Source organism: Garra rufa, chromosome 1 (assembly GCF_049309525.1).
Source record: "Garra rufa chromosome 1, GarRuf1.0, whole genome shotgun sequence".
Taxonomy (NCBI): domain Eukaryota; kingdom Metazoa; phylum Chordata; class Actinopteri; order Cypriniformes; family Cyprinidae; genus Garra; species Garra rufa.
In genome coordinates, this window is record NC_133361.1 from 103,525,020 (window position 1) to 103,551,612 (window position 26,593).

General features: G+C 36.1%; 1 long non-coding RNA gene across 1 annotated transcript; it reads left to right on the forward strand.

Annotated features, from left to right (window-relative positions):
- The first annotated feature begins 16,266 nt into the window (after positions 1 to 16,266).
- LOC141341238 (uncharacterized) lies at positions 16,267 to 20,379 on the forward strand. The gene is made up of 3 exons (XR_012356643.1): positions 16,267 to 16,363; positions 16,515 to 16,562; positions 19,096 to 20,379. It is a non-coding gene; the product is annotated as an uncharacterized lncRNA (long non-coding RNA).
- The last annotated feature ends 6,214 nt before the right edge of the window (positions 20,380 to 26,593 follow it).

Below are 26,593 nucleotides of genomic sequence, written 5' to 3' on the forward strand. Positions count from 1 at the left end.
TCAGAGTGAAGTGTGTTACTGTGTTCATTTAGACGGTTGTTCAATGTGTAAATTATCCATCGTTTTCAGTGTGTCAAAACGTAAATACTGCTGCACACAAACTCTTGGATATCTCTGAATGAGTTTGAGATGCTTATAACCAGTGTTGGGGAAAAGTTACTTTTAAAAGTAATGCATTACCATTTTGCATTACACCCTAAAATGTAACTAATTACATTACTTGGGTACTTCTTATGGAAAGTAATGCATTACATTAGATTTGCATTTTTAAATCTAGACAGGGCTTGCTTCTTTTTTTTATATATATAAAAAATTCTATGTTTGGCAAATGTTAAAGCACTTTCACACCAAAAGTGAAGTGGATTCACCTCAGACTGGAAAAAAGTACCTTCATGCAGGAGAAGATCACTCTTCAGCAATAAAAAATCATGAAGCACAAATGTTAGTTTATCTAAAGTTATTTTTGCTTATTCATGTGGCTGAAATCATCGAAGGTCAGCAGCAAAGACACTGGTTAATAAAATGGGATTAAATACATTAAGGTTATTTGTGTTCTTTAACATATTCAATTATTGGAAGTTTGCATCATATTCTGAGTCATATTTTTACTGTTTTTATTCATTTTGAATCTGTTTTTGTGAGTGAGATGAATTAATGCATGTTCACATTTGTGACCCTGGACCACAAAACCAGTCATAAGGTTAAATTTGACAAAACTGAGATTTATACATCATATGAAAGCTCAATAAATAAGCTTTCTATTGATGTATGGTTTGTTAGGATCGGACAATATTTGACTGAGATACATCTATTTGAAATCAGAAATCTGAGGATGCAAAAAAATCAAAAAGACTGAGAAAATCACCTTTAAAGTTGTCCAAATTAGGTTCTTAACAATGCATATTACAAATCAAAAATTACATTTTGATATGTTTACAGTAGGAATTTTACAAAAAATCTTCATGGAACATGAACTTTACTTAATTTCTCAATGATTTTTGGCATAAAATAAAAATAAAAAAATTTGACCCATGCAATGTATTTTTGGCTATTGCTACAAACAAACCCCAGCGACTTAAGACTGGTTTTGTGGTCCAGGGTCACATTTAGTCTTGAACTACAGTAACATAATGTTTACTCCCAATTTCCCGACAGGAGACTTGTCAATGAATAAATGGGAGGGAAAGTAACTGGAATTACTTATTTGAAAAAGAAACTCAGTTATTCAGAAATTCAAAAGTAATGCATTACTTTACTAGTTACTTGAAAAAAGTAATCTGATTCTGATAATCTGAATAATGTGTTACCCCAGCACTGCTTATAACACACTCCAAATAAGACTTTTTTTTGTCCATAGATATGTTGACTAGAAACAGGACAAAATACTAAGATATTCTTAAATCAAGATGCATTTACTAAATAAGCAAAAAGATTTCAGATATTTAGGCCTGGTTTCACAGACAGGGTTTAGCTTAATCCAGGACTAGGATTTAGTTAAATTAAGATATTTAAGCAGCTTTTGCAAAAATGCCTTAGAAGAAAACGTTACTGGTGTGGATCTTGAGACAGAACAATGGAACTGACATATTTTAAGATATGTCAGAGCAATATGTAAATCAATGCGTGTCATAAATTATACATTTATTAGGCAGAATATTAGCAAAAGGAGTTTTCTCCGTTATCTTGTACATGATGTAAGCGTGCTCCGGCCCAAAAAATAATCGGTTTCTCGATTCCAAGGCATTGGGAATTGAGAGTCGATTCCGAAGTTTAGAATCGATCCCATCAATGGGAATCGACGACTCATTCAGAGACGTTTTCAGTTTACTTTACTAGCAAAAGTGAGTTAACTTTACTTGCAAATTTAAGTTAACCTGACTTGCAAAATGAATGATGTACATACAAAGACAACTCTTGTTTGATCTACGTGATAAAATGATGCAAAAAGTTGCCTTACTATTTCTCAGTAGATAAAACACAATATGTTTTTGTTATGGTGAGCAACTTAAATCTAGTACTGTACGTGATCTGTATGTTGGTCAATCTGTCCAATTTAAAAATGGACATTTTGGTCCCATGGTGCTGTAGAAAAAAATGACATAACAAAAAGAGGGTAAATTCCCTGGTACAAATTGTGACAGTTTCACGAGAGGAAAGGTGAAACACAATCAAGAGTTCACAAGTCACCAAAATTTACATTTTATTGCAAATTCACACAAAACTCATATCATACATGTACTGCCACTGAACTGGGCAATAACTGGGTGTACTGTACTCAATACATTACTCAATTCATTACAGATTTGTTTAGTGGATTCTTAATAATCAATTCATCTTTAAAACAACACATTTGGGCTTCGGGAAACATTTTACCATCAAAAACTAAGTAATTGAAAAAAGACAGATTGTAAAACAATGAATATTATTTTTAGTTTCAGCTCTAATACTGTATACTCTGCAACAATGCTCATATTATTCAAACAACATCTGGTATTAATTATTCAACTTAACAAAAGGGCTTGTTTAACAATAGTTCAAGATGTATTGTAATATTTTAGTGTATTTCATGTCACGGGACATACAATATATATACCAAAGACACTTTGATAAGAAAATAGGACCGTAAACTCCATTATACTGACAACATTGAAACACCTGAGATGCCAGCGGCAGACGCGCCATAAGACAATGCCAATGACCCAACACATAACTCATGGGATTTGCATCCTATTACTTTCTGGTTCTTCTAATGTAAAGTAGGGTGGCTGAAAAGTGCAAAACACATTTATACATTCGAAAAAACACCAACAAATTTGAAAACAAGATTACATTTCAGGAAACAGATATATACATTTTTGGAAACACATTTACATTTGAAGAAACAAATATATATTTTCGGAAAGAAATGTACATTTTAGGAAACAAATTTACATTTTAAGAAAAAAATATACATTTCCGGAAACAAGTTTACATTTTTAGAAACAAATTAAAATTTTAGGAAACAAATTTGACTGACTAACTGACCTCCAGAGAGTAGCAGAACTACTAATTATTTATTTGAACTACTAAATGAGGTCACATCACATTCGGTCTTTAGGACGTTCCCTATCCGTGTGGAACCGGCTTTTTGTTAATTTGTTTCAGGATTTGTATCTGTGTTTTGCCTCTTGTAGAGTTGTTTCCGAAAATGTAAACTTGTTTAATAAAATGTTAATTTTTTTCTGAAAATGTAAACTTGTTTCCGAAAATGTATATTAGTTTCTTAAAATATAAATTTGTTTCCTAAAATGTTAATTTGTTTCTGAAAATGTAAATTTGTTTCTTAAAATGTAAATGTGTTTCCAAAAATGTATTCTGTTTCCTGAAATGTAATTTTGTTTTGAAATTTGTTAATCTGTTTTGCACTTCTCAGCCACTGTAGTAAAGGGAACTTTTCCAAAGATGTCTACAAAACAAACAGCAGACAACTGATGGAATTTACACCACATAACATATTTTAGCATATTCAAGCTTCAAAGCATAAAAATGTAAACTGAAGAAGCATGGTGGAAAACCTGAGAAGATGCAATGTAAAACAGACAACTGTAAACTTTGACAAGAGGGCACTTAAAACGTCTAGCAATGTCTTTATGGCTTTTATGCATGTAAACTGACCTTGAGATCATGAACTTTGGAGGACACCTTTTGGTTGACATCCTCCAGCTCTAGGAAGATCTTCTGAAAAACCTCAAAGGTGTATTTCAGTTTGTTAGGGTACCTTAGTTCCAAGGCATAGATAAGGCCCATCAGGTAGGTACAAGCATGTGCCACATCAGGGATGCCAAAAAGGAACTCTGCTCCCTCTATGGCTATTCCAGCTTGTTTGGGGAGATCTTCATCTCTGGCTTTGCTGACCACGAAGATGTTGAGGACTTGTGTAGTAAGGGCCTCTTGGACAGTTGCAGCATCATCAACATCAAAAACCTGTAAAATATTCCAGAAAGAATAAAACCCCCTTGTATACCATGTGAATGAGTCACTCTCTTACTCCCCACATGGGAGATCAGACTGGTGGCTTTGGTAGTTTGTAGCTTCATAAGAATGTCTACGGGTATCACAGATTGAAACTTAATGCAATTGAAGGCCATGTTAACTACATTTAAGACCTATTGGCTAAACTTTTCCATTCAATTTGATTTCAAAAACTGTTTGATTTCATTTGAGCAGTTTTCTTTACCTTGTAGTCCTTGATTAGCTCCTCTGTCTTCTCGCCAATTATACATATTAAAATATGTATAAAGAATTAAATGAGAAAAATAGGTAACACTTTACAATACGTGTGCACAAATGTGCATTAATTTATGTTTAATTAATGCACAGATAATCACGATTTAATGTATAATTAATGAAGAAATAAACAATTTATTAATCATTACTACATCAGCAACTAATGAACATTCTGTATGATTTATAGATTAAGTAATCAATAAATTGTTATTAGTTAAATGTGTCATAATGTATTAATTTCCTAATAACCACTTTTATTAACTAATAGTGTAAATTCATGTATTAATTACCAAAATGGGTTCAAGTCATGTATTTCAACTTGCAGTTCTGTGCCTCAATAAGTAAAGTCATAACATAATGATATCTTTAGAAATCATTAGCTAATGATTAATTAAAGCAGACAAATGGAAGTTTAAATGCATGGTTTCAACACATTAAGGCACATGACTGATTAATTATATATCATAACCACAATGACATATTACTTAACAATTAGTTAATAGTTTTGTGCCTCAGTAAGTAAAGTCATAACATAATGATATCTTTGCAAATCATTAGCTAATGATTAATTAAAACAGACAACTGGAAGTTGTGGTAACTAACAGATGAATTTACATTAGTTAATGAAAAAAGTTATTAGGGAATTCATACATTATGGCACAATTAACTAATAACAATTTATTGATTACTTAATCTATGAATCATACAGAATGGTCATTAGGTGCTGATGTAGTAATTATTAATAAATTGTTTAGTTCTTCATTAATTATACATTAACTTGTGATTATCTGTGCACTAATAAAGCATGAATTAATGCTTATTTGTGCACACGTATTGTAAAGTGTTACCGAAAAATATTATTTTACAAATATTTACAAATTATTTTATTTTTCCAAAATGCATTCATTCATTCTTTCATTTATTCTTTCATGTATTTATGACAATGTTTATGTCCACAATTGTTTATTTCATTTAATATTTACTTAATTTCATACTTATTTATGCATTATGTCTACATTTATTTAATGTCTGACTCATTTACTAAGACATTAATTTATTTAGACCTTTCTTTGTCAGCAAGGGAGAGGCCACAGTGTGACCCACCAAAAAATGTTTTGTTTTTGTTTTGTTTGTATCAAAAGTGCTAAGATAAAGACTGCGTAGCTGCCACTTTTCTTTCTCTCACAAACCTTCATGCAAAACTTTATTTTAGCTTTTTAGAACAAAATGTGTCTTATAGCCAGTTGAGTGTGCTGACTGAAAACTAGCCTCCACGTGTTGCTGTAAGGTAACCTGAGACAAATTGTAGGAATAACTGAAAATGTAAAGCATGTGAATGATAATGCTAAACTCACTCCTGAAGAGGATTCCAGCATTTCGTCACCTTAGAATTATAAGGTTCTATCTGCATTCTGAGCACTTTCGAGATATTGAGCTTCAAAGTTTTTGCGTTCCATAGACTTCTGTAGATAGAACCATTTTTGTTTTCTAAAAAAAAGGCCCCAAATGTACATAGCGTACGAAAGAAACATCAAATATTGTAAATAAGTTGTCACAGAATAAGAATATGTGAATAACTCAATTTTGACAAAAATGTCAGATAGAACCTTATAATTCTAAGGTGACGATTTTTTTCTACCCCTTTCAAAACAACCCCTTTTCAAAAATGTGGGGCATCTGGCATCTGCCCAGCTAACAAAGTAATGTTCTGAGAACGTTGTGGGAACGTGATTTAAAAATGTTCTAGAAACGTGGAAATGTCCAGTTTGTTTGACATTGCTGGAACATTACCTTAAGGTTAGCATAACGTTCCTGCAATGTTCTTTCCACCTCAATTTACTATTAATACAACGTTCAAAGAACGTTTATTAGTAACGTTCTAAAAGCGTTAAATTGTCCATTTTTTATGTTAGCACAACATTGTCTTAAGGTTAGAATAACGATCCTGCAACGTTCATTCCACCTCAATTTCACTATTAATACACTGTTCAAAGAACTTTGATTTGTAACGTTCTAAAAACATTAAAAACTGTTCCTTTTTTAATGATAGTACAACATTATTTTAAGGTTAGCATAACTTTCCTTTAACGTTCTTTCCACCTCGATTTGACTATTAATACAACGGTTAGAGAACATTTATTTGGAACATTCCAAAAACATTAAAATGCCCACATTCTTTAAAATTTATTTATGGATAGAATAATGTCCCTGAACCATTCTTTGAACTTTATTTTTTATTAACACTACAACCATTCTACTTGTAGACTTGACAAAAATTATTAGTATAAATAGTACACTTGAAAGAAAAATGATATTATAAAAACTTGAAACGAAAACAACGACAACAAATATTCACATTAACACTGAAGCTTGTACTGGTAACTCAGTCTAATTTAAGCTTAAAATGAAAATATTAGGGTTGTGGTGGTACCGCCAAACCAAGTCCAGGTCCAGTCTCTTCATGCTCGGTCTGTAAAATCAACAGATTGACTTATGTTACTAATGGTGATATATTATATCATAAGCATTCAATAATAAATAGTGCAGCCACTCTCCAAAAGTTAACCCTTAAAGTGTATATTGCAGGTTAGAGACTCCAGTGAATTGATGTATTGAAAAATAATGTAGGAACTAGATTTTCTTTAAAATATACTTCAAAATACGCTATTAAGGCTTCTGGAGTCGTTTTTGTGAGAGAATTTTACTTCCGCATCTGAAAAAATGCCAAACCGGCAGTGACGTAACGAGAGGGAGAGCGGTCAATGTAAACTATTGGAAAACAATAGATCGCAATGACTGTTCGGACACAGAGAACATTTAAAATGTTTATTTACAATAGTATGACGAACCACAGACACAAATAAGAGCCGGTTATGTGGCCAAGAGAGAAGGGACATGCCAGAATTAAACAGAACAATGGTCAGAGGAGACAAATTAGGTTGTGGTGTGAGGAGAACAGGGCAGGTGTCTGTGAGAGATCAGTGTTAGCTGACGATATCTAATCGGGAAAAATCATAGCATTGGTCATCTAGAAGTATTGATTCTACTTACCAGTAACACAAACGAATAATCGTTGATCAAGTGTGTCATACTCGTTAATATCCGACGCAAACGTTACGTGATATAGCGGGTTTTTATTACCGCGCGCGAGAGAGATAAACACCTTTTTGTTTTATTATATGCTTATATGGGAAATGCCCCCAAACTTGATGTGCTGTCTCTGACTCTGCACCCAGGCTTTGAGGCCTGCTGTCTGAAATCAAAATAGGTTCTACATATAGCTTATATACATTTCAGGCAGGATCATAGACATCTCCAGGCCAGCAGACATGAGCAAGTTTATGGTAGAGATCATTTATTACTCTGAGCTAAATACTTGTGCGTACAAATAAACAGTAAAATGTAATCTCAATTACAGTTTGACAATATTTAGGTCACAAATACATATAAAGTAAAACTTTTTGATGCCATTGGTATAAGACAATTAATATTGACAGCATACAGTCAAGTTGTGCACGCTGGTATTCATCAGGAAGCCCTTACCTGCATGTGTTGTGTCAGCTATTAGACAGGTTACAGAGGAAGGATTACTTTATTAAGGTTTTGAATGGCCCCATTTTGGTGACAATTAATACAAAATAATCACAATCACAAATTGTCATACTGTATAAAGTTTTTATTGAAGTTTACAACATATATATCAAGCAGATCTGCATTTATGGCTAATTCAATTAATTTAAATTTATACAGCAATAAATCATAAATATTATTTCATATTATTTCACAACACTACAACTGTTAATATATACATGTAGATGTACCAAACATATACCACTAAAAGAAAGTGTGGGTATCACACTAATGTGTTATATTATAATATATTATATTATATTAGAGGTGGTTAATAACAGCTGGCCTCCACTGCTTCAGATCTTCACACATCCTCATGTCTTGCAATGTCTCCCAAAGGCCTAAAAACACACATGACAAAAAACCACAAATTAGCTGTGCAAACAGTGTGACTAAGATGTAACTAGACTTGATGATTATAATATTAAAAAAACTGAGGTTAACTGACCAGTTATGCCTTCTCATACGGTACCATTAATTATATTCCTAATGCTTACAAGCTAGCTACGGTCAGGGTTCGAAATTAACTTTTTTGATCACCAGCCAAAGTGGCTGGTAACTTTCTGAAGTTACCAGCCAATCAGAATTTCCATTAGACAAATTTTTACTTGGTGAAAATTAGGGGTGCAACGGTTTTAAAAAAATTACAAGTAAAGAAATACGAATAATCTATCTAACTCGAAGCAAAATAAATACAATAGAGTAAAGATGCAATAAAATAAACTGATTTTTCGGGGGGTTTTTTTAAGTAGGTCTAACATTAGTTTTTAGGTACAGAAACTATGCCGGGGCCCACCTCCTTCTCGGGTCAATTATTCAAAGGCCCCCTATGCCTGACATTTCCTCTAAAGGTGTTTATTTTTATTTTAAACTTTTTTTATTAACCAAAACATTTGTTTTGCCTTTTTATTCTTCTAATGCATGTTATAAAAAAAACTCAAACAAACAAACTTTAAATTAAAACTATACTTTTGAATTTAAAAGAAAACCCTCTGCTCAGTTCTAACTTTTTAACATATATACAGATTTAAATCTCCTGAATTCTTTAATTAAGAGATTCTTTACAACTTCAGAGTATTTTTTAAGCATTTAAGCATTCATTATAAAACACTCACAGGACAATCATTTTGACAACTACGAAAATACTTTAAAATTTCACGCAAAAGTACTATGGATCAGAGCCCCGAAAGCATGAATAGTTTGTGAATCAATAGCGGACTTATGCGTGCCTAGACTCCGATATACAAGAGTGTCACACATTACGCGCGAGTTCGTTAGTACTATTACTCTGATCGTACCTTTACATTAGCGCGATCGAGGGTTTGTTTCATGCAGCCAAGAGATGAAGTAGACACCTGTTTTCCCGCGGGGGTATAGGTTACTTTTATGCAGGTTTTTGCGGGCGTGAGTGGGGCAAAACATAAATGTGACCTGCCAGCGGCGGCTCCTGCCAGCCAGTTGAAGATTGAACCCCTATTGCCACTTTCTTTGATAGTCAGAGGACATGTTTAGCAAATCTGAAATTACAAAATACTTTTAATGCACTTATTGAAGACAGCCATGCTCAAATTAATTTACAGATTTCAGTGAATTATTCCTGAGCTCCTCCTACAGGTTTAACATATCAGTCTTTCATTGCATTTATTTTCAGAAATAAACTTTCAGAATGCTACATCTGTTATGAAGCAGACAGGACAACAAGGTAAGTATAAGTGCAGGTAATGTTTATTTTAAAAGCAGCAGTGCCGGAGGTGAGAAGAGATCCTGAGATGGTCAGTATGACTTGGGGGGAAGGTTTTAGAGCCGGGCTGAGACGTGAAGTGAGTAACTGATCCTTTTCTTTTCAGGTGGCGAGACGGGTGGATTCCAAGAACGACTGACGGAGGAATTCTGAAGAGTCCGTGAATCTACAAACCTCCGCTGACGTGGAAGTCAGCTTACGGCCACACACGACTGACGACTGGAACTGGGAAGACACAGAAGACTGGAACTTTGGGAATACTGGAACGAGACAGAGTTTAGGTAAGTACAATCAGGTAAGTTCTTTCAGATAGTGAGACTCGTAGAGAGACACTAGAAGTCCGCTTTCGCTAGAACGAGCCCGGACCCTGAGTGGTGTGTGGAGAGTGGCTTTTGTGTGAGGAGGATGATTGAGGACAGGTGCGCGGTTGATTGGTTCCAGGTGACGGTGATCTGTGATGAGCTGAGTGAGGACTGACTGATACGTGACATATGGCCCCCCTCCCGGAACGGCGCGTCCTCGCGCCGAAATGGATACACCAGCGGAGGGAGGGTGGGGGTTCAGGAGGCGGGTGTGGAGCAGGTGACGAACGGGAGCTGGACATGTGATCTGGAACGTGAGACCAGGGTGGAGTGGAGGGAGGAAGGAGCCAGAGTGCAGTCAGGGGTAGGAGGAGCCGGATGGTGGTCCAGAGCCCAGCCAGGATGACACCCCAGGGCGGAGTCGAGGGAGGGAGGAGCCATGGTGGAGAACTGGCCCACGACACCCTGGGGACGAGCGACGGCGACGAAACCTCTGGAGAAGGTGAGCCAGGAGCAGCCGAGCAGACGGAGAGCCAGGGTGACACCGCAGGTCTGGAGGGCCAAGGTGACGCAGCAGGCTCAGGGGACCGAGGCAGAGCTGGGGCTCCGGAAGACCGCAGTGACACCGGAGCGACAGAGGACATAGGCGGAGCTGGAGGGAAGGAGGAGCCTGACGGAGCCGGAGGGACGGAATGACGAGGTGAAGCCGAAGGAGTGGAGTCCTTAGGCGACGGATGGTCAACGACTGACCAAGGCGGAGCCGGAGAGACGAGGGAGCCCGGTGGAGCTGGTGGGATGATGGGCCACGGTGGAGATGAGGGAGCCAGGAGCCAAGGCGGAGCCGAAGGGTCGGAGGACCGAGGTGGAGTCCAGGACTCGGAGGATGTAGGCAGGGACTGGGGAACGACCCGCCTTGGCGCAGCTGGAGCCTGGATGCCCCACGATGGAACCACACTCCTAGGTGGCGCTGCCTGAGGGTGAGCTGTGGGACAGACGGGCGGCAGCGGAGACAGGGCTGGAGGACTGGCTGGCTTGCGTGGAGGCGGGAGAGGGAGGCTGGGTGGGAACTTCGGAAACCTTGGAGCATTTGACGGAACCAGCGGAGATTCTGGAGAACTGGACGAGACCGGAGAAGACTCTGGATGCCTGGACGGAACCATCGGAGACTCTGGAAGACTGGATGAGACTGGCGGAGATTCTGGACGGCTGGGCGGAACCAGCGGGGACTCAGGACGGCTGGGCGGGACCAGCGGGGACTCAGGACGGCTGGGCGGAACCAGCGGGGACTCAGGAGGGTAGGAAATTATTTCTCCAAACCAGTCTATTAAATCTGCTTCAAATATCTCCAATAATTCTTCAAAGTATCCTCCACAGCGCAGTTTCAGCTCACCCTCAGGGTTAGGAGTGTGGGCGGGGCTTTCCTCCAAGCCCTCGATCTCCACGAGTACTCCTACGGTGACGCTAGCCGGCTCACACACCTGGTCAGTCGCGACGTCCTCTGTCGCTTTAAATGCGGCAGTTCTTGGCGCTGCGGCTGCGGCGGGCTCTGGCTGGTGCTCCATGCTGTAGGGTGATAGCTGCTGGCTGGGCTCTGGATCGGGGTTGCACATGCTGCTTACTGTTGTTGGTCCGGGCTTCCTGTTATGAAGCAGACAGGACAACAAGGTAAGTATAAGTGCAGGTAATGTTTATTTTAAAAGCAGCAGTGCCGGAGGTGAGAAGAGATCCTGAGATGGTCAGTATGACTTGGGGGGAAGGTTTTAGAGCCGGGCTGAGATGTGAAGTGAGTAACTGATCCTTTTCTTTTCAGGTGGCGAGACGGGTGGATTCCAAGAACGACTGACGGAGGAATTCTGAAGAGTCCGTGAATCCACAAACCTCCGCTGACGTGGAAGTCAGCTTACGGCCACACACGACTGACGACTGGAACTGGGAAGACACAGAAGACTGGAACTTTGGGAATACTGGAACGAGACAGAGTTTAGGTAAGTACAATCAGGTAAGTTCTTTCAGATAGTGAGACTCGTAGAGAGACACTAGAAGTCCGCTTTCGCTAGAACGAGCCCGGACCCTGAGTGGTGTGTGGAGAGTGGCTTTTGTGTGAGGAGGATGATTGAGGACAGGTGCGCGGTTCATTGGTTCCAGGTGACGGTGATCTGTGATGAGCTGAGTGAGGACTGACTGATACGTGACAACATCTGAGTAGTACTTTTTAATTTAATCTATAAACATGTTTAATCAACCGATGTGCTCTTATGTGCTGCATGTCATTGATATCAAAGTACATATATACATTTAACTATTGTTTTTTTCCCTTTTATAGCTTGCCTAATAATAAATAAATAAATAATAAATGTATATATATATATATATATGTGTGTGTGTGTGTGTGTGTGTGTGTGTGTGTCAATGCATATAGTATCCTGAATATATAATTTTTAATATATCTCATACAAGTCATTAACACAAACACACTTTAACATTCTGTGATAACGCTTACACATAAAACAACAAATTGAGAAAATTTAAAAATATTCGAAAGCTGGCTACTTCAACTTTTAATTTTCATAAACTTTTTATTTTGCCACAGATGAGTTTCTTTTTAGGGTTAAAAAAGGCCCTAGCATTAAACATTACCTTTTAGCATACTAGCTAACTTTAGCCCAACTTAATTTAACTTGACAGTGTGCTTATACTTGCTTTTGGTTCCTCCGAGTAAAACAAGTAAAAATAAAATACATTAATAAAATACCTCAAAATGTACTTACCCATTGATGAATTTTTAATGATTTGTAAACTCAAAAAACTCTCTCCTCGTGTACGTTACGGCTCACTCCTCTTCTTCTGGTGTTTTTGGCGATTTTGCCAAACCAGCATAAAAAGATGCATTACCGCCACCTATTGATCTGGAAAATTGAGTATACAAACTGTCATATCGCGAGATAATCTGCTATAGAGATACCATATCGCGAGATTTGTAACAACATCTTGGCAGCAGGTTTTGCATCCAGCTCAGACTTTAAATTGTGACTTTATGAATAACTTATGTATATAGCCTATATATATTTAATCATTAAAAACGAAACAATTAAATCATATTGTAATGTATGGGAATAATGGGTAAATGCAGTGATTTCACACTTAACTACAAGCAATTTGTGAACAGAATTTGACATAAAACAAGATGTAAAACAAATGGGAGTTTTTTAAATAAAGATTTCCGTGCTGGTTTGCATGGGTCTTACTAAACGTTTAAAGGACGTCAGTGGACGTCTATTAACAACCTCTTAAGAAACTAATTTGGGCACTAAAATTAATTACTGTAGTATGCCAATGTGAATTTAAGCACAATTGCTTTTGCATATTTCATAAGGATTTTATAGAGGTTGACGATGGACTATAAATGCACGTGTAAAAGACGTCACCTGCTGGACGTCCTTTCACAACCGGGTTTATTTTGAACTACACTCAGCTAAAAGTCAAAGTAACAACTTTACATGCAACCACATATAATTGTAGACATGTACAAATGCATCTGAATGCATTTTTAAGAAATATTTTGTGTTAAATTTTTTTGCATATTTTGTCGTCCTACCGCGACTATTTTTGGCCAGGGACAGGACGTCGCTGTCGGACCAATGTTTGCTGGGCCCCTACTTTCCATCCATGTTTTAAATGCGCATCCTTAAAAGCGCGCAGTTTTCTAACGTAGCATATTTACTTTAACTTATTAGGTATCAATGGAATGACGTTTGTTTGATAAAAATGCGTCCCCCCTAATTCTACACCCCTGGAAATGATAGTTGATGAAATTTACTCATTTCGTAGTGAAAATTGTTTCTTTTTTCCATCCAGTTGTACGTGCTGCTTTGAGAAACAACGTCTCACCACCATAAACAACCATGCAACATTATCTGGAAATCAGAAACCAGTTTATTCAAATAAAAATTATAATTTATAGAAGTATTACTTTTTTGATTTATTATTCCGCAAACAGCGCTTTATTTTATTATTTTATTTTATTTATTTATTTTTGTTTGTTTGTTTTTTCGGTTTCAAAATCGATCAAGATCAACAAGGAGTGGAGTGGAAAGGAGGGGTGGGGCGCTTCATGCCCCCACCCTCGGCCCTGCTGCGCTTCATGCCGCTGCATCTAAACATTCGAAAAAAGCCATGGCAACACAGCGTTGTGGGTCTTTGTGACGTCACAGTCGTTTAAAGGCCAGTGGAACTGCAGTCGGGTTGCGGTGCAGTTCCAATTTGTCACTGGTAGAGATCAGTCGATTTTTGCTAGAATTTAGTAGGCTACTTCAGCTCGAATTGTCTTATATCACTTGATTGGTAGAATTTCGTTCGAGCTGTGACAAATTCAGTTGATAAAAGTTTTCGCTAGAACATCAGAAAGAAATCTAGACCAATGGAACCGTGCACGTCTCGCAACTGCAGAGCAGAGCAAGCTGCTGCATGTGCATCACCTGTTCCAGAGAAAGTAGGAAAGGCGAAAAAGATGGAGAGGTTTTTTAAACGGGTATTTACTCCTAAATCTAAGTGAACCTCCAATGCAGCAGAACAGGACCAGTGCAGAGATGCTGCTGTTGCTGCAGGTGTCTCACCAGGGCCTGAGGAGAACCCAGGCCCAGTAAAAAAGAAAAATAAGTTTAAGAGGTTCTGCAAATGGGCTTTTTCACGTAAATCTAAGAAAAACACCACAGGAGCCCAACAGAACAACATAGAGCCTCGGAGCACTTCCATCACTTCCATGTACAGCTGTGTGTCTTCCCTCACTGCCGCTGTGCAGGAAGACATTCCTGAAGCTGAACAGCAAAGCGACACTACATCAGTGTGCAGCTGGTACAGCTGTGTATCATCCCTCACAGCTAATGAGGACGCTGAGCCATCTGTGAGCCAGGAGAACAGTAGAGTTTCGCCATCGGACAACATTGTCTGGAATGCAGAGACTGAAAAGATCCATTTAGATTTAAAAGGAAAGACAGGTCAGTTTATTGACACAAACCCCAACCACTGACTCCTTAGATGTGCTAAAATTAGGCCTACCTCAGTTTGAATATTTTTTTCTGGACATTGTGCCTCATTTAGTGATCATTTTGTATTTGTATGCACAAAAGAACTTCTCATGTCTGTCTATTTCACAATATTTGTGACCCTGGACCACAAAACCAGTCTTAAGTAGCACGGGTACATTAGTAGCAGTAGGCAAAAATACACTGTATGGGTCAAAATTATCACATTTTCTTTAATGCCAAAATTATTACGATATCAAGATTATGTTCCATTAAGATATTTTATAAATGTCCTACTTTAAATATATGAAAACTTAATTTTTGATTAGTAATATGCATTACTAAGAACTTAATTTTGACTACTGAAAAAGATTTTTTTTTAATATATATATATATATATATTTAGATTTTTATTTTTGCACCCTTTGATTCCTTTGATCCATATCTTGGCCAAATATTGTCCTATCCTAACAAACCATACAATAATGGAAAGCTTTCTAATGATCTATAAATCTCAATATCTAAAAAAAACTGACCCTTATGACTGTTTTTGTGGTCCAGGGTCATGTTTCCAGGTCAATTTGCTCTTAGTCTCATTCTAATGTTAATGTATTTGGTTCATTCTAAATGAGCGACTGCGTGTCTGAGGTTTGTCATTTGCATCAAAACTCCATATAAGTGAATTCTGCTTTTCATTTATAGCCTTTCATCACTCTCTAAGGATGCAGAAAGGTATTTAAGCATAAAAAACAAAAACAGATATAGCTGTAAGCAGCAATTAATGCTTTAAAGCATTTAAGCACATATAAAAAAGACATTGCATATTATTAGCAATCCTGTAATGACCTAAATCAATGCCTAAAAAGCATTTTTGGCAAATACAGGTAATAGTACCATAGAAATATGATGTTTTTTAATGTTTATGACTTTTGTAACAGAAGCTGTCTAAAATCCGTCACATGTGTGCTCCAGGTTTTGTAAAGTTTAGAGTTTCCATTTAGGTTTTATAGGCTATTGACTATATTTGGACAGGCCCCATTTTCTAAACGGCCCCATTATTGCTTTCCAAAACGGTCCTTAATATGATACGAAGAGTATGTGTGAAAAAATATGCAAATACAACCCCCCTAAAAATGACCCCTAAAAAAAGGTTTTTGTGAACAAATCCAAAAATCCTTTTTTGTTCTAATGAAAAGTGAATATATTTAGGTTGTGGGATGCACCATAATAATCTGTCTTTAATCAAAAGTTTTGATGGTTTACACTGTAAATTTACCATCTACTTTTTTTTTTTTTTTTTTTTTACAGATAACATCTTCCAGCATTATGAAGCTGGTATAAAGCTGGGTCATGGATCTTTTGGAGACGTCTATGAAGCGATCCGGTTGTCCGATTCACAAAAGGTTTGTTTCTTTACTTGAAAATAAAATGATTTAGCATTCTTTTACATCAAGGTTCATGACTGGAATTATGTTGCACAGATAATTAACTGTACATTGTTATCACAAAAAAAAGAATAATAAAAATTAATCTTTTTTTTCTCTTTGTGAACAGGTGGCACTCAAAATTGTGGAAAAGAAGGGCGTACGAAAAATCAAGATTGTAAGTAGGCTGCTTCTGTGTTTGTCTTTGCTTTCTCACTCTCAGTTTCTATTTCCAGTTCAATTTGTTAGGGGTTCAAGCGTGTACTGCTGAAACCCTATTCTAATTGTTAGAATAGTCACGGATCAGCAATCTCGACGTAAAACTGATCGTGCAAGACCAAATCGCAAGTCGCAGAAGCTTGAAACTTGAAGGGATGGTAGTACTCACATTGCCTACATACAGTCTCTAGAGTGAGATGTGATTAGCATACACACACACATAGCCTGTGTTTACACAAAGATGTTTCATATGCATTAACTGTTCTCTCTAGGCAGCGCAATAGGAAAATCCTACAGGACAAAGTGAAGTTCTACCAAAATAAATCGTAATGTTTAATAGGATTCTAAGAATCCAATAAAACCCTACAGGACAAAGTGAAATTCCATTAAAATAAATTGCAATGTCCAATAGGATTCTAAAAATCCACTAAAATCCTACAGGACAAAGTGAAATTCCATTAAAATAAATCGTAATGTCCAATAGGATTCTAAAAATCCACTAAAATCCTACAGGACAAAGTGAAATTCCATTAAAATAAATCGTAATGTCCAATAGGATTCTAAAAATCCACTAAAATCCTACAGGACAAAGTGAAATTCCATTAAAATAAATCGTAATGTCCAATAGGATTCTAAAAATCCACTAAAATCCTACAGGACAAAGTGAAATTCCATTAAAATAAATCGTAAAGTCCAATAGGATTCTAAGAATCCACTAAGATCCTAAAGGATAAACTGAAATTCCAATAGGATTTTTTGACAAGGGAAATAGCCAGATTGCGAACAGATTCAATCACCCTTGCAATCTTGACAGAATTCAGCCTGTCTATTAAAGCCTTGAATCACAATGTGACATTCAAATCTGCTTTTGCGCTGCCTAGAGAGAACAGTTAATGCATATGAAACATCTTTGTGTAAACACAGGCTATGTGTGTGTGTATGCTAATCACATCTCACTCTAGAGACTGTATGTGAAAAAGCATTTGACTGTAGCTTCAACGGGACAAGTTTACAGGGGGGAGTGTAATTTTCACAGCACTAATATTGCGCCTGTGGAAATTATACTCTGCAGGGACACCGGCCCTCGAGGATCAATCCCCCCCCCCCTCTGATTTAAAGCATTGTGTGTCATTTTTAGTTACCCTGTATTGCTCCGGAACCTCGCAAGCATATCGGGCCTCCCTCCCGAACATCAAAAAGAAGGGTGAAAATTTTGTCGTCATTTGCTTTTTTGTCCTAAGCCCGAACATCACAGCATCAAGATGCTTATCCCAGTCCTTTGTGCGTTCCTTCACAAGCTTGCAAAGGGCTCTGTTGACATAAAAATGTTGATTGTGTAGTATGATTTCCATATAGAGCATATACATTGTAGCATACTGTGTGTACATGTGTAGCTGAGCATTAAATGATTAGATACATGTGTAGCTGTGCATTAATACATAAAATGGCACCTTTGGATTGTTGCGTTCATTCGTTCCACGAGACCATTTGTCTGGGGATGGTACGGTGCACACAGGGATCTTTTTATATTTAATATTGCGCACACATGTCGGTTTAGCTATAATTTAAAAAGAAACTTTAGTATTTCTTACTGGGTTAAGCACATGGTAATTGTTGTTACAGTTAAAATCATTACAAACATCTTTAATATTGGAAAAAAATAAGAAGAAAAAAAGTAATGTTTTATAAGCATTCACATAATGTTCACATAAATACTTACATCATTGACAAATTCCTTTCCTTGGTCGGTCAGGATCCTTTGTGGCACCTCAAATTGGTGCACAAATTTAATAAGGCACTCTGTAACATCTTTGGCAGATTTCGTTTTCAGAGGGTATACTTGTGGCCACTTTGTTACATAATCAATTATAACACAGATGTATTTATTTCCATTATCAGTTTCGGTTAACTTGCCAATAAGGTCCATGCCCAGGAGCTCAAAGGGCTGTTTCACCTAGAGTAAATTAAAAAAACACCAACAAAAAATAAATGTTATTGTTCTTTTTCTTCCTGTTTTTTGTTATCTACTATGTTTTAATTTTTTTTTTACCATTTTTGACCCTGGACAAGTCTTAAGTAGCTCAGATATATTTGTAGCAATAGCCAAAATTACACTGTATGGGTCAAAATTATCAATTTTTCTGTGAAGATATTTAGTAAATTTTCTGCAGGTAAATATAGTAATTTGCATTGCTAAAAACTTATTTTAGACAAATAAGTTATATATTTTTTGCACCCTCAGATTACAGATTTAATAAAAAATTGTATCTCTGCCAAATATTGTACTAGCTTTCAGAGGATGTAAAAATTACAATTTCAAATTAAAGCTCACCGCCGACTAGTGGCTTAGGAAAACAGCTAACGGTGGGCAGTATGCTTTTAATACAGTAAATATAGGAGCAATATGTCAAAGTCATGTAAATGTGACAAACTTCCTGCTGCCAGCTAGTGGTGCTAGGAGTTTGTTAAAAGTCATTTCTTGTTGTCGACAGGTGGCGCTATAATTATGAGAGAATATTGGCGTTCAGATGTGTTCAGGCCCGGATTCTTATCGAACATGTGAAGTTTGAGGTAGATTGGACATTTTATGAGTTATAACAACTTTTATTTCCATGGTGAAACATAAAACTTTATCAGGCCGCCACGGACACGCCCTTTACTGAAAACTCAATTTGAATTTAAATTCTTTCATTTTATTTAGATGTAAAAAAGTGTCCCAACATTTCTGGAAATCTGGTTATTTCAGTTAAAAATTGGATGTTTTTGTTCTTTTTGTTCTTGTTTTCTCTGTTTTCCTGTTTCCTTGATATCTTTCGTTTCTACTAGGTTTGCATTTGTATTTCCCACTGTTTGTCATATTTGTCCATTCTCATTGCAATATGTTACATAAAAGAATTCATACCTCTATTGGAGTGATTTCATTCTCCTGTTTCAGACAGGATTTACTGGCCTGGCACTGTTCACACTGGGACACCTTGTGACAACAGACAAAAGCATTAGAGGATTTTTTTATGATAAAAAATTAGGTTGCTTATAAAGTGAATATTGAATTAATCACAAAACAAGTAAAATAAATACATTGTTAATTAACATAAATGTAAACTTAACCAGCACATGTGTCATTACCCATCTATCGATGTCCTGTGACATGCCAGGCCAGTAAAACCTCCTGGATATGGCATCTCGAGTTTTGTTCTGTCCGCAGTGAGCTCCAGTGCTGCTGGCGTGAAACTGTGAAAAAATTGTGTTGGCCTCCTCTGGCCCATTAACAACTTTGACTCGCCTTTGTTGTTTTTGTCGGATGTACATTAATTGTCCATCTATGGAAAAAAAACAATTTTGTTAACTAAATATAATAAGGTGCCATTAAACAGAATATTAATATTTTTAAAATGTTTTTTTTTTTTTTTTTTTTACATTATACTCAAGTGAACTTTGTTTTGGATATACAGCCAATTTATTAAATAAGTCCTGATACCACTTTCTAGATTGTGCATAATATGCAGTATACATGTCTTTTATTGGTGTAAACAAATTTGGCTATGTTAAAAATCATATTTAAGAAACTTTAAGTAGTTACATTTTATTTAATTTAACCGTAATTTTATTTTAGAGGGTTGTAAAGGACTTTTTAAGTGTTTATAGAGCTCATAAACACAGGTTCCAACAATAAAAAGTACATTACACACTACCAGTAAAAAGTAGTGTTTTTTTTTCATAGAATTTTAATATTTATTTTTAAGGTTCTTCTACTCACTAAGTGTGCACTTATTTGATCCAAAATACAGCAAAAGCAGTAAATTTGTAGAATATTTTTACTATGTAAAAGAACTGTTTTCTATTCAAGTATATATTAAAATGTAATTTATTCCTGTGATCAAAGCATCGTTACTCCAGTCATCAGTATCACTTGATCCTTTATAAACCATTCAAATATGCAAACTTGCTGTTCATGTATTATTATTATTATTATTATTATTACTGTATTATTATTATTATTATTATTATTACTGTAGTATTATTATTATTATTATTATTATTATCAATATTTAAAACAGTTGAGTAACCTTTTTAGGATTATTTGATTAATAGAAAGATCCAAAGTTAAGAATTTATATAATATAATTAATATAAAAAAATTCTGAACATTTATTAAAAATGCTTAAGGCATTGATAATGTTACAAACGGTTTATATTCCAGATAAATGCTGTTGTTCTAAACTTTATATTCATCAAAACCATAAAAAATAATAAGGAAAGTTTCTTGAGCAGTAAATCAAAATATTACAATGATTTCTGAAGGATCTGGAGTAATGATGCTAAAAATTCAAGCTTTGAAATCAATAATTAAGTACATTTTCAAATATATTTAAATATAAATTATTTTCGAATAGTAACTATTTGAAAATTTTTGATTTTGGATCAAATAAATGCAGCCTTCGTGGAAGAGAATTCTTTACATTCTTTACACACAAAAAAAAGTGTAATGTGAATTGGCTGAAGATACCGATTATGGAAAATTTAATTTGTACTGTAATGTATATCACAGCCACGGGAACGTTTCATTTTGCCATGATTTAACGTATAAATGTGCACAGCCTAGACGCTTGAGTCATCAACAACATCATCTGCGTTGTAACACAAATAGCCTAATATATAGGCTATTATTAATATTAATACTACTTAATGTAGGCTATACAACTACAAATATGCAATGTACATATATCCAATATGTATATATATAGTTTTTTTTAACAAAGGAATATAACCAATATATATTTTTATTAACAAATTTGTCTTGCGCTTGTCTCTGTCCTGTCAATCATCTCGCTAGCTCAGTTGTCTCCTGCGCTGTCGCTCGTGCTGTATAAAGCGAACGATTGTAAGCTGAACTACATTGATATTATTTTTTATAAAAATTCGAAGGGTTGGTGGGCAAGTTATTTAACGGGTGGATGGCCGAACACCATGAAACATCGGCTTTTCATAAGCTTACGCATATTTATTATGTAGGCTAGCTGTTTATCAACATTTTACTTAAGCGTCTAGACTGTGCACACTTTTAACATAAATCCTGGGGAAATGGTATGCGCGTTGCTATGATATAGAGTAGTTTACAGTACAAATTAAATTCTGTCTATTGGGTAGCACAAACAAAAACAATTTAAATAAATATAACAAATATAACAATTAGCTACATTATGATTTACAACGTCGATTTTTAAGATAATATTATGTTAACGTTACCTTCGATTATGAAAGTGTGGGCTTTTTTCCTAAAAGTGTTCTTCTCCGTCTTTGTCATCCCTTCAGGGTATGTCCCATGGGACTTGTAGGAAAAGATGTTTTTATAAATAAAAGGATCCATTTGAAGAAGTCACAATCATCAAACCCAAAACGAATGATTGAATGAAATCATGAAAAAAAATTGCGCGCGATTTTTCTACATTGTTTTTCTACATCCGCCCATAGATTAATTTTAAATTAAAGCAATTTATAGTGTAAATATTTTTATTACACAAATAAATAATGTAATTAATTAATTAATTAATAAATAAAAGGCTATATAATTTTATAATATATATGCCTCTGCTAAATTATTTATATCCCTGGTGGGAATCAAAACATTCTGCGAACCCGCTCCTAAGTCCTTTTTTAATTGCAAATTCTGAATTAACAGTCAAAGCATAACAAAATATTATAATTAAAACATTCACATTTCTTGAAAAAGAAAACACAATGAAAAAACAGTGGTATACATTAATAATCAGAAGAGAAAGGAGGAGTGTTTTGAAAGTCCTTAAGTCAACTTTAAATTGGGAGATGGCTTCTTTTCTGACCATTTACATTTGTGTATATAAAAAAGCAAAAAATATTAAGATATATTAAGATATTTTAAATTAGGGTGAATAGTGGTAAAGTGGGACAATGGGTAAAGTGGGACAGTTAAGCTTAATAATTTATATCTTTTCATGGATATGTTTTTATTACTAAAAATCAACAATGAGTTCATCATTAGCAAGTATGTGATAAAAAAATAAAAAATAAATCTGTGGCTAATCATCACTTCCGGGGTGTGGCACATCATATTTAACAACCTTGCAGTGAACTGTGATGGTAAGTCACATAGCATTCTGAGGTAAATAATGTTAAGGTTATAAAAATAATAAAGCTCATGGATCATTTGTAATTCTTACATATTTTGTTATAGGATGTAATGGTGAATCAGAATGTTAAAAAATCACATTCATATGAATCTTTTTTTTTTTTTTAATGTGATTTTGACACTGTCCCAGTTTGCCAATAGCGTATTGTTAAACTGGGACAGGGTATTACTGGCAAACTGGGACAGCCATTCAAGTCATTTTAATGGAGGAATTGAGTTCCCTTTTTATATGTCCCTCATAAATTTAGTTAGTTAGCTAGATATTTAAACAAAGATTGACTACTTAGTTCTCACGCATTCACCGTGAGACTCACGCTATTGACACTGTTCAAAAACAAAGCCTGCCAAACAAACAAAAAAACAAAAAACAACAAAAATAGCCTTTTATTTATTAATTAATGAATTAATTACATTATTTATTTGTGTAATAAAAATATTTACACTATAAATTGCTTTAATTTAAAATTAATCTATGGGCGGATGTAGAAAAACAATGTAGAAAAATCGCGCGCAAATTTTTTTCATGATTTCATTCAATCATTCGTTTTGGGTTTGATGATTGTGACTTCTTCAAATGGATCCTTTTATTTATAAAAACATCTTTTCCTACAAGTCCCATGGGACATACCCTGAAGGGATGACAAAGACGGAGAAGAACACTTTTAGGAAAAAAGCCTAAAACTAGTTAGCTCCTGCATACCTAACTAGTCTCCTACTACGCTACAATCCCTCACGCTCCCTAAGGTCGCAAAACTCTGGACTTTTAGTAGTACCTAGGATAGCAAAGTCAACTAAAGGAGGGAGAGCCTTTTCTCATTTGGCTCCCAAACTCTGGAATAGCCTTCCTGATAACGTTCGGGGTTCAGACACACTTTCTATGTTTAAATCTAGATTAAAGACTCATCTCTTTAGCCAAGCATTCACATAATGTATCTCATAACGTTGTAATTTCAGTTACATCTGATCAAATGCACATTAATATTCTTCAGCTTGGGCTAAACCATCATTTTTGTTTGGTCGGAAGTTGGAACAGCAGCTACGCTAATTATTTCTCTGTTTCTCTGTCTTTGCCACGGGATTTCCATCCCGTGGTAACTAGGATTTACACAAGATTCAGATGAAGAGATGATGCCAACCCCTCAGAGGACCGCAGATGATGCCAGCCTTGAAACAACATACAGCACTACATAATTTTCCTACAAGTTTGATTACAGCACATAACCATTGCAATTAGTGTTCATCTGTTTAATTACACAGTTACTGATTTAATATTTATATCATATGTACATAGACTCAACATACAGTATTCACCACTAATAAGCTACTAAATATATTGTAGTAGCCTAAAACTTTTGTGCAGCTGCTCTGCAACAATCTGTATTGTAAAAAGCGCTATACAAATAAACTTGAATTGAATTGAACAAAGATGGAGGGTACAAGCACGGATGGCCAGGATATTTGCAATATTTGTTAAGCCATATTTGGTGATGAAAATGATCCAAAGAAGACAGAGGACTGAATCATGTGCATTGTTTGCGAGGACTGGTTGCATGAGACGTGTGGCGAGGAGAATGGCCTCATTGAAGACAAGGAGGTGTTCACTTGCACTTGCTGTATTGACGTGTAGATTAACGTGTACTACCATACAGAATTGAAATTTGGTGGTTTGATGGTGACTGTTTTTTTTTATTAAATTTGTATGAAATAAATTAAACCCAGTATAAAATTTTGTGGCCAGGCGTGGGAGGTGGTGGGTTGAATCTGTTGTACCTGCACTCCTTAAAAAAGTGATGTTTATATTATTGTTGTTAAGATTGTTGTTTATATTGTTATTGTGTATTTAATTTATAAGGCCGACACTTGAATAACAATTGAATGGGTTTTAAGTGTCCCAGTTTGCCAATAAAGGTGTCCCAGTTTGACAGTAGCACCTTGAAAAATGTGGTTTGGGGTCATTGTGTGTTTGAGGAAGAGTCATCCATCCTGTGTTTAATGTTTCTTTCTTTTTTATTGTGTATAGTATAATAGAGCTCCTAAGCTATTTAGAATAGTATCATATGAGCGGCTAAGACATTTTGATCATAATAAAAAGGTATGCATAATATACATTTTCAGAAAGTGTCCCACTTCACCACTATTCACCCTAATTAAATATATTAGATATTGGTGAAAGGATTTGTAAAGAAATTTGTCTATTCTTATTTTTATTATTATTTAGTGCTGTCAAAGTATTAATCACATTTAAAATAAAAGTTTTTGTTTACATAATGTGTGAATTGTGTATATTTATTATGCATATATAACTTCACACACATGCATGTATATATTTAAGAGAAATATGTTGTTTAAATATTAAATATATTTATATACACTGCTCAAAAATAAATAAATAAAGGGAACACTTAAACAACACAATGTATCTCCAAGTCAATCACACTTCTGTGAAATCAAACTGCCCACTTAGGAAGCAACAATAGGCATTTTAAGGAAATTATAGGCAATTATCAAGACAACCTCAATCAAGAAATGGTTCTGCAGGTGGTGACCACAGACCACTTCTCAGTTCCTATGCTTTCTGGCTGATGTTTTAGTCACTTTTGAATGCTGGCAGTGCTTCCACTCTAGTGGTAACATGAGACGGAGTCAAGTGGCTTAGGTAGTGCAGCTCATCCAGAATGGCACATCAATGCGAGCTGTGGCAAGAAGGTTTGCTGTGTCTGTCAGCGTAGTGTCCAGAGCATGGAGGCGCTATCAGGAGACAGGCCAGTACATCAGGAGATGTGGAGGAGGTCGTAGGAGGGCAACAACCCAGCAGCAGGACCGCTACCTCCGCCTTTGTGCAAAGAGGAACAGGAGGAGCACTGCCAGAGCCCTGCAAAATGACCTCCAGCAGGTCACAGATGTGCATGTGTCTGCTCAAACGGTCAGAAACAGACTCCATGAGGGTGGTATGAGGGCCCAATGTCCACAGGTGGGGGTTGTGCTTACAGCCCAATGCTGTGCAGGACGTTTGGCATTTGCCAGAGAACACCAAGATTGGCAAATTCGCCACTGGCGCCCTGTGCTCTTCACAGATGAAAGCAGGTTCACACTGAGCACATGTGACAGAGTCTGGAGAACGCTCATCTGCCTGCAACATCCTCCAGCATGACCGGTTTGGCAGTGGGTTATAGCTCTTGCACTGTAATAAGAACCTGCTATTTCACGTACAGTTTGCGTCGGATATTAACAAGTGTGACACGCTTGATCAACGATTATTCATTTGTGTTACTGGTAAGTAGAATCTAGATGACCAATGCTGTGATTTTTCCTGATTAGATATCGTCAGCTAACACTGATCTCTCACAGACACCTGCCCTGTTCTCCTGACACAACTTAATTTGTCTCCTCTGGCCGCAGTTCTGTTTAATCCTGGCATGTCCCTGCTCTCTTGGCCACATAGCGGGCTTATATTTGTGTCTGTGGTTCGTCATAGAAGTGTAAATAAACATTTTAAATGTTCTCTGTGTCCGAACGGTCATTGCGATCCATTGTTTTCCTATGGTTTACATGACCGCACTCCCTCTCGTGACATCACTGCCAGTTTTGCCAGTTTTTCAGATGCGAAAGTAAAATTCTCTCACAAAAACCACCCCAGAAGCCTTAATAGCGTATTTTAAATTCTATTTTAAAGAAAATCTGGTTCCTACATTATTTTTCTATACATCAATTCACCGGAGTCTCTAACCTGCAATATGCACTTTAAGAGGTGAAGTTTATCTTACCTTCTGCTAGCAGTGTGCTCAAGTCACCTATGGTCACAAAAAGGACTGTTCTACCCCAGG